Genomic DNA, 9,767 nt, shown 5'->3' with positions numbered 1-9,767 from the left:
GGAATCTCTCTATAAAGAAATGGAATAGCTGATTCCACAAAAAAGTGTTTTTTCACGAGGTATAAACTAGCAATTCCTATTTATACGGAATCGACCATGGATCAATTCCCCTTGCATTTGGAAGTATTGAATACACCTATAATTCTGAGTTTCGTGTTACTTTTACTTCTCCCAAAACACATGTCAGAGCCGGGGGCACCCCAATCGGATTGAATGGGATGACCAGTTTCTCAGTCCGAATCTGTAAAACGAAAAATTTTGATCAAATCACACATCGCAGTATACTAGGCCTTCTAATTCCTTAAGGGGTTTATCTAAAAGATTCGCGATATAACTAGGAAGACGTTTCAAATACCACACATGAGTCACTGGACATGCGAGTTTGATGTATCCCATTTGATATCTTCGTATCCGAGAATCAACAAATTCCACCCCGCATTGTTCACAAAATTTCGGGTCTTCTTTTTCAGCTCCAATCACTCGATAATTTTCCACAAGCACAAATTCCACTTTTTATGGCCCAGAGATTCTTTCACAAAAACAATCCATCTTTTTCTGGTTTATTGGTCTTATAATGAAACGTATAGGGCTTTGTCACCTCTCCAACTATCTCTCCATTAGGTAAAATTTTGTTGGCCCAAGCCTTTATTTGTTGAGGAGAAACTAGTCCAATTCGAAGTTGTTGATGTTTATACCGGTCAATCATAGAATAGAAATTCTGATTCATTCAGATCAAGCTTCCTTCCTATTAATCTGGAAGTTCTTCTCAGATACAAGGAAATGATTCAGTTTCTAGAGCTAAAGATCGTAGTTCTCGAACGAGCAATCGAAAAGATTCTGGAGCATCTTCTGGGTTAGATACTCTTCCTCCAATGATCGTAGCACCAAGTACTTCTTGACGAGCTCTAATATGATCAGATTTTATAAGTAAGCATCTCTTGTAAAATATGAGCAACACCAAATCCCTCTAGAGCCCAAACTTCCATTTCCCCTACTCGTTGTCCCCCTTGCTTCGCCCTTCCTCTAAGGGGTTGTTGTGTAACAAGTGCGTAATGTCCACTAGAACGTCCCATGGATTTTTATCATCAACTTGATGAATTAATTTTAAAAATATAGGACTTTCCTATTAGAACAGGTTGTTCAAAAGGATTTCCTGTTCTTCCATCAAATATTCTGCTTTTTTCCCGGATATTCGGGTTCAAATACCCATGGATTTTTTGTTTGCTTACTGGCTTCATATAATTCGGAAAACACTAGTTTTCTCGAAGCCTCTTGCTCATATCTCTCATCAAAAGGTGCTATTCTATAATGTCTCTTTAGCAGATCCCCCGCTAACCCGAGCGAGCATTCAAATATCTGTCCCACATTCATTCGTGATGGTACTCCTAATGGGTTGAAGACCATATCAACAGGTGTTCCATCTTGCAAATAGGGCATATCTTGTCTAGGCAAAATTTTTGAAATGATACCCTTATTCCCATGTCTTCCAGCTACTTTATCACCTACTTTGATTTCACGTTTCTGTGAAATATATACACGAATCATTTCTGAATTATAACAGGAACCCCCTTTTTCCGGATCCATCTCACATCAATAACGCGACCTCTTCCGCCTATAGGTAGTTTTTAGAGAAGTTTCTTTTGCAGTGGATACCTGAATTCCAAGTATGGCTCGTAATAATCTATCCTCTGGAGCATACGACGATTCGTTTGCTGTCTGAGGTGTTAATTTACCTACTAAAATATCACCTGTTTCTACCCAAGATCCCAGCATCACAACTCCATTTCTGTCTAAATTGCGGAGTAAATGAGCCTCTAGATGTGGTATTTCCTTAGTGATTCTTTCAGGTCCTTGGCTTGTCACATGAGTCTGAATTTCATATTTTCCGGATGTGAAAAGAAGTATAAATATCTTCATATACCAGACGTTCGCTAATTAGTACTGCGTCTTCAGAATTGTAACCCTCCCATGGCATATAAGCTACTAATACGTTTTTTTCCTAAAGCAAGTTCCCCCCCAACTGTAGCCGCACCGTCCGCTAAAATTTGTCCTTTTTTAATGCATTTACCCCGCGGAACCTGAGGTTTTTGATGCATACAAGTATTTTTGTTGGAACGTTGATAGATAACTAATGGAATACTTATACTTATAGTAGTGTCCCCATTACTTGATAAAATGATCTTGTGAGGGTCAGTATAAATGATCTTTCCCCTCGTGTTCGGCTATAGCGGAAACCCCCGAATCCAGAGCCGTTTGGCGTTCCAGTCCAGTTCCAACAATGCACCTCTCGGACTGAGAAAGCGGAACTGCTTGGCGCTGCATATTAGAACTCATTAAAGCCCGATTCGCATCATTATGCTCGATAAAAGGAATGAGGGAAAGCTCCAATAGAAAAAATATTGGAAGGGAAAAAATACTTCTAAGATGAATCTGTTCCCATGCAATAGTCAGGAACTCTTGACGGTATCGGGCTGGAACAACCTGTTCTTCCTGAATACCCCGATTCAAGGCCAAAGAATTTCCCGCTGCTACCATATAATATTCATCTCTATTTGGTGATAAATAAACTATCTGTGCCTCTTTTGATCTTTCAGATATTTCATAAAATGGACTCTCTATAGATCCCCAATGGCCAATCCTCACATGAATGGCTAAGGATCCAATAAGTCCAACATTGATTCCTTCGGACGTGTCAATTGGACAAATACGTCCATAGTGGCTAGGATGAATATCTCGTATCCGAAAACTAGCAGTTCGCCCCGTCAATCCTCCAGGACCCAAATAACTCAATTTTCGCCCATGAACGATTTGTGTCAATGGATTAGTTCGATCCAAAACTTGAGATAAAGGATGTAGGCCAAAAAACGATTCATAAGTGGTTGTTAATGAAGTTGAAGTTACCAAATTTTGAGGAGTCGGTATCAATTTATGCCGAATTGCTCCACATATAGTTCCTCGAACCGCATTTTCTAAACGAACAAGAGCCAGTCCGAATTGATCCTGTAACAGATCCGCTATAGAAACGAATCCGTTTATTTTTCAAGTGATTCATATCGTCAAGTGTACCCATTCCAAATTTAATTCCGATCAAATGATCCGCAGCAGCCAATACATCTCGTGGTAATAAAAATGTATTGTTCTGAGGTATATCAAGATTCAGTCTCCGGTTCATATTTCGTCGACCAATCCTTCCTAATTCACATCTTTGTTGAAAAAATTTCTTTTGTAATTCTTTACATAAAGACTCAGAAAAATACCGGATCCCCCGCCTACACAAGCAAATTGTTGATAAAATTCCAAAATAGCATTTTCTTTTGACCCAATCTTTTTTTTCTCCTTATCATTCGGGGAAAGACAAGAAAATTTCAGGGTAACAAAACATTATCTAGAATTTCTCTTAGATTCGAACCCATAGCTGATGATAGAATTAGAATAGATATTTTTTGTTTCCTACTTACACGGGCCCATATCCTTGCTTTTCTATCAATTTTCTAATTCCGATCTTCCTCCCCAATCTGATATTATTGTGCTGGTATAGACAGAAATTCCGTTATGGTCCAATTCTGAACGGTAGTAAATACCAGGACTTTGCAATATTTGATTGATCACAATTCTGTATATTCCATTTACTATAAAGGTTCCCAGGGAATTCATTAAGGGGAATGTTTCCAATAAAAAACGGTTTGTTCTTGCATATCTCTACCGGTTTTCCAAATTAATCCCGCGGGTACATATAATTCAGAAGAATATGTGAGTGATTCATACACAGCATCTCTTTCGTTTATCAAGGGTTCTACCAATTGATATCTTTCCACAAATAATTTAAATTCAATTTCTTGATCTGTATCTTCAATTTTTGGAAACTTATGAAATTCTTCCGTCAAGCCCTCATTAATGAACCTACAAAATCCCTCAAATTGGATCTGACTAAATCCAGGTATTGTGGACATTCCCTCATTTCCATCATTCCGGAGCATCTTAATCTTAAGTTTCCTGTTTATTGAAAAATCCCATTATTAGCTCACTATTTATCGAACCATACGGATCGATCTAGCAATGATGGAATGTATATTTCTGTTTACTGAATCACATGAAATTTTAGCCAACTCCATATACCATATATGTATTTCATACGTATGAACGGAAATGAGACAGAGGAATGAAGAGCATTTTCGACGCAAGTTCGAATTTGCGACAGGTACAACAGGAACAATATAGAGTTTCCCTTTTTAGCATACTTAATTTTATTTGAGTTTCATTTCATGTTCAAAAAAAATTTCGAATTATTTTTTTGCTAGTAGAATATATAGAATATGATTGAATTGCGTAATAGGAGTAATATTTATTAAGTGCATGCCAATATAGCTATCTACCTGTCCGCATATCACATCTTTTATCGTAATTTCACTTGTGGCAAACAGAAGTCAGGTCGCACTAATATCATAATTCCTATTTTTTCTATTGCATATAGAAAAATGAAAAAAGAAGGCACGACGATTCTCTATAGGGATATGGGATATGTACATAAGAGCGGTATCTGTGTAACAATTTCTGTTTTTGAGGTTTACATATACACATATATATTGTTATAATTTATATTGTTATAATTGAAATTGAAAAAAGATTGATTATTGAAAATAATTGATACTGAATTAGTCATAAATCAATTTGATTTTGTTATGCCATTAAGGAAACGCAACAATTTGAGATACAAATTGAAGAACCTTTCGCTAATTCAAAACAACAAAACAAATAGTTAATGGTTTCCAATTTGCCCTGAATTTTTCAGTCTTTGACCAGAAATCTATTTTTTATCTTATTTGGATCGAATTTGGTTTGGCGACATGGCCAAGTGGTAAGGCGGGGGACTGCAAATCCTTTATCCCCAGTTCAAATCTGGGTGTCGCCCTGATCAACAAAAAACTTGGGATTTCTTATTCTGCTGATTTAACTCGACGAATTTCTGTCCCCGGAGAAGGAGAGGCAAAAGGATAAGGCCTATCGATACTTTATTTTTAGAATCTGTAGTTCTATAAAGAAAGTCAATTTTTTTAAAGAAAGTCAATTTTTTTCTAAAAAATCCGGGCTTTGGGTGTGGCCCAAACCGGTACAAATAGGGATGAAGTAAGCCTTACTTATTAATATGATTATGATTTTAATATGATTATGATTGGTTCGGACATTTATTTTATAAGTAGAATAAATAAATAGTGAAAGTAAATTCTGGGATTCAAAACTACGAAAGTAAGAGGTCGGAAATCTTGGTATCCAAAGGTTCCTAAAGGACACTCCATTTTTGCTACTAGGATTGAAGAAGAGATTGTACGAAAGACTATCAAGAAATTCCTAATTATTTTACACTACCACCGTTGTGTCTACTGACTCTGTCTGGAATTCGATTGGATAGGCTGATGGGAAATCAATTTAGAAGTTGTGGAAAGGACTGAAGATACTTTGTATCCAGACTCACGAGAGTCTCTGAGTACTCAAACATTCAATCAGGATAGTTGGTCGGCTCTTATTGAGTAAAGAGTAAAAGTAAAAGTTGAAGAAACAAAAAAATTTCTTTGCCCGTGTAGGAATTTCTTTGCCCGTGTAAGATAGGGGGATTACGAAAAAAAAGAAAAGAATGTATGTAATACTGGTGATGGTGTCTCCCCATTCTTTCACAAAAAAAAACAGTAAGGCTTAGATCAAATAGGAAATAGAGGTATCTGATAGATAGTTATCTATCTTGATGGTATATTTTGATGTCTTTTGCTTATGAAAAAGGGTAACAAACAATAGGTCTTAGTACTCCTACATGTTCCATTGGGATAGGAGTATTCCTTTGTTATTTCATTTTCCGAGAAAAGGTGTGTGTATTGTATTTATGCTTAATGCTTCCCGATTCTACCAAGAAATCTTATAATCTTGTTACGAGTAGATTCATTGGATTGGTTCATCAATAGCCTTAAGTTAAGTCAGAATTCCATTTTGACTCTGCGCCATTGATTCCACTATGATTATTGATCAATAATGGAATAATTCCTTCATAGAGATAGGAGACATAATTTATATGGATATAGTAAGTCTCGCTTGGGCCTGCTTTAATGGTAGTCTTTACATTTTTCCCTCTCACTCGTAGTATGGGGAAGGAGTGGACTCTAGGGGTACTACTAATCGAGTAATCGATTGAGTAATTGAATTCTATCAATTGTTTAATTGATCGTTTTGCAAAGCTTTAAAAAAAGAATGTCTCTGTTTCAAAATTATACTGAAATACAGTAATGAATAAGAAAATACAATAATGAATAATAACCATTCGATCAAAGAATGAATGATTACTATAGTTGTATTTCGAAACCTAAATCTACGCATGATAGGAAATTTTTTCCAACCGAATTCTTCCTAAATATTCTATTTTGATAAACCAGCTCTTACCAGAATTATGGATATTACAAAAAGAAAAAATCTGAAATTGGTTTTTTCTTTTTTTCTTTATTTGTTTCCCTCTTTCTTTACTTTTACTGTTCTAAGAGAAGAGAAAGCCGTTCCGCTATTCTAATTATATTAGATTACGACAATACATACTTTCTATTGGAAATGACTAGTTGTTGTCCCAAAGAGGTTCTACACATAATAAGATTAGATCTTTCTTCCCGTTGAGCGATCCACATATCGCGCATTTCACCTTTTTTTTAGACTCCTAGAGATTTTTTTTATGCTTTTTTTTGACTCATCTCATGTCATGTTTAAGCATAAAAAAATTGGGAAGGTCTACTCTATTAATCTACTTCTTTTTCAAATCTGAAGAAGTTATCATGGAATAGAACTCCGCAGATCATCTGTTAATAGATCAAGCAATGACTTCTTGAGATGGGAAATCTAAAAAAAGAAAAAGATTCTTTTCTTTGGTTTCGTTTTCTTTTATCTTTTTTTTTATTTAATTTATAGTAGAATATGCCCATACTCTTTTTGTCTTGCTCCATTGATTCCTTTGATAGATCTCGGGACCTATACCTATATATATATAAATTCTAAGAAAGCCAGGAATTAGAAGAGTTGGTCTTCAATTATTTTGAATTGATCGAAATCCACACAAGTAAATGTAGCCAAAAAAATAATAGAATTGGACTGTTATTTTGATGTACTATTTAGATATACATCTAATCTATGTACATACATATTGTATATTGACCTAGATATAGGCTTTCTCTATATAAAAGCCTATATCTGTATACAGTACAACTTTCTATGAAAATCATTAATAGGATAATAAATACTATACCATACTATCTCGGCTCAGATACTACTATCTCAGATACTTATTATCTCAGATACTTATGATTCCAGACAGATCATTTTCATTTAAGACTTGGAGTTTGAATCCGTTTCTTTCATTTATTCAATCATTGATAAGAACTAATAAATCAAGTTTCAGTCAAATTAATCATTTTGACTGACTGTTTTTTACGTAGATGATAAGTAAAAAGGCAGTAGGAACTAGAATGAACAGTGCAGTAGCAATAAATGCGAGAATATTTACTTCCATAATCTCATTGTTTTTTTTACTTCGCAATAACTCGGGATCTAATCCCATAGAGATGAGAAATTTGATTCCTGTAAATTCAATGGGATGAATTGCATCCTGATGATACTGAATCGGATCAATATTATGAATAACAATATCTGATCTATCAAATCGATTCATCGTCGAGAATTGAATAGTATAACATAGGAAGATCCTTTATCCATACTAAATCTGAAATGGATTCCTGATCCAATAAAGAATCCCATTGAATTTTTCATCCTTTTCCACTTTTTCTTTTCTATAAATAACCCCTACCGTCTTCCTTATATACTCCTCCTTCGTTATACTTTATTACATACAATTTATGTACATACAATTATGAGGTATTATATGACTGGTATTCTATGAATCACACACAGATCCAAAGAGTAGAAGTGAGATGGAAAAAGGACGGGTTAAGTATAAAAGATCTAATATAATTCCCAACAAATTTTAATAAAAAGGAAACGTTGCTTGGTCTTTTCTTTTATTTGATTAGTATCTCTTTCTTCGATTGGGACTGGAAGGCATACATCAAAAATTCAGTGTGCAATTTAAATGAGAATGAGATAGATTGTTTCCAATTAGTCATTGAGGATACACAAACAAAGTCGAAGCTAAAAGGGTTGTCGTTTAACCTGACAAGTACTCTGTCGAGGTAATTATGTTAAGTTCATTATGTATTGTACAATAAACGAATACAATTTGCGTATGTACTCTCGGTAAAAATAGGAGCACTCTATTCTATTTCATTTATCAAGAAAATCGAAAAAGAAAGTCAGACGAGTATCTCTTAAAATACTAAATATAGGAATACCACCGATTGTACGAATCTATATATGTTATGTCTCTCCCCTTATCACTCGGCACTAGTGGAAGAAATGGAAATTCCTGTATTTGTCTGATGATAAATGCGAAATGAAAAACAAAAGAAATAAGGATCTCCACTGGGGATTAGATCTTGCCCCCTGTCTCCTTTTTCACGGAAAATAGATAAATTCATTTCTCCATTCATCGGTCGGATCCTAGTTCGGGACTGACGGGGCTCGAACCCGCAGCTTCCGCCTTGACAGGGCGGTGCTCTGACCAATTGAACTACAATCCCAGCGAGGTGTATGGTATACATATTCTTAATGGTTTCAGAAAAAACATTTTCTTCGTCGCGTTGTAACAGAGACACGAATGATATACTAACTGATATCATATACACATAGAACACATAGATATGGACTATAGTGAAAGTGACACGGATTACTAGTAACCTGTGTTTATTTTATTTTATTGCCAAAAATAGATAATCAACCTTTCATTGAGAAAAAAACGATTTTTTCCTTTCATAATCTTTGCTTTGATTAAGTATTATGAATCTAGATCGTTAGAAAGAAAAGATCAGAACGAATGAGAAAAACATGGATAGAGAAACAAAAATGGACTCTTTCTCTTTTACGGATCAGGTATTTTTGTTTCTGGGGGACAAATTGGTTATATCATTGGTTATATCATATTCATGGAGCGGCGAATTTTTGGGCCGAGCTGGATTTGAACCAGCGTAGACATATCGCCAACGAATTTACAGTCCGTCCCCATTAACCGCTCGGGCATCGACCCAGGAAGAATTCCTTCTAGGCTTATTGATAATCCATGATCAACTTCCTTTCGTAGTACCCCCAGGGGAAGTCGAATCCCCGCTGCCTCCTTGAAAGAGAGATGTCCTGAACCACTAGACGATAGGGGCATATCCGCCCAACTGTCATCATACTATGATGATAGTATGAGTAGTTTTTTGGAATTGTCAATATAATCTAATGATATGACTAGATCTGAACACTCTTTTCTACTTTTATGTTATGATTCCATAGAATTTTGTTTTGGATTTGATGGTTCATGAATGAACCATCCCATACTATTTTATATAGCGAAAGGAGGTACAGGACTCCGTCAGTTCAGGCAGTGATTGGTCCGACAGAACAGAAAAGGGGGTAGAACCCCACTTAATTTCTTTTCTTCAATTTTAACTCATTAATTTTAACTTAACTCATTGCTTCGTTCATTGTTCAGATAAAATATGCCTATCACTATCTCACATTAAGTCAGAAAATTAAAAAACGATAGAAATTTTCCTTTTTTCTTTTTTATTTTTTTATAAGAATTCGGTTCAGGGTACGAATACCCTCATCACATGATTCAAGAAAATCTATCGAATCTATGTCGATGT

General features: G+C 35.3%; 1 non-coding gene across 1 annotated transcript; it reads left to right on the top strand.

Moving 5' to 3' along the window:
• Window positions 1-4,838: 4,838 nt before the first annotated feature.
• TRNAC-GCA (transfer RNA cysteine (anticodon GCA)) lies at window positions 4,839-4,909 on the top strand. The gene has a single exon. It is a non-coding gene; the product is annotated as a tRNA-Cys (tRNA).
• Window positions 4,910-9,767: the final 4,858 nt, after the last annotated feature.

This window comes from Musa acuminata, unplaced genomic scaffold (genome assembly GCF_036884655.1).
Source record: "Musa acuminata AAA Group cultivar baxijiao unplaced genomic scaffold, Cavendish_Baxijiao_AAA HiC_scaffold_724, whole genome shotgun sequence".
NCBI lineage: Eukaryota > Viridiplantae > Streptophyta > Magnoliopsida > Zingiberales > Musaceae > Musa > Musa acuminata.
The sequence above is the reverse complement of the archived record's forward strand: the minus strand, read 5'-3'. Positions and strand labels throughout refer to the sequence as shown.